Source organism: Magnolia sinica, chromosome 18 (genome assembly GCF_029962835.1).
Source record: "Magnolia sinica isolate HGM2019 chromosome 18, MsV1, whole genome shotgun sequence".
Lineage (NCBI taxonomy): Eukaryota > Viridiplantae > Streptophyta > Magnoliopsida > Magnoliales > Magnoliaceae > Magnolia > Magnolia sinica.
Window position 1 is genome coordinate 28,330,365 of NC_080590.1, and position 363 is coordinate 28,330,727.

Sequence of the window (363 nt, forward strand, 5' to 3'; positions counted from 1 at the left end):
GGATATCATTGGCTGTAGAACTAAGTTTATGATCTAAATATTAAAATATCATTTGATATTTTCCTTGATTTCAATCAACCATGTAATAGACTATTACATAGTGCCTGTGGGAATTTTGTGTTCTCATTACTGCTCCAAGCATGGATAAAAGAGGAAGGTTGCATCAAGTTGGAAGCCAGCACAAAACATTTGCAATAAATCTCATCATGAATCCTGACAATAAGACAGAAGACTTGATGACCTATGGTCTAACTGAAGTTTTGGTCCTTGATAGAGTGAGATCGTGGAACAAGATTCATGTAGCCAACCCTAATTAGTTGGGAGAGGGCTTAGATGACGATGATGATTGTGATGATGGTGGTA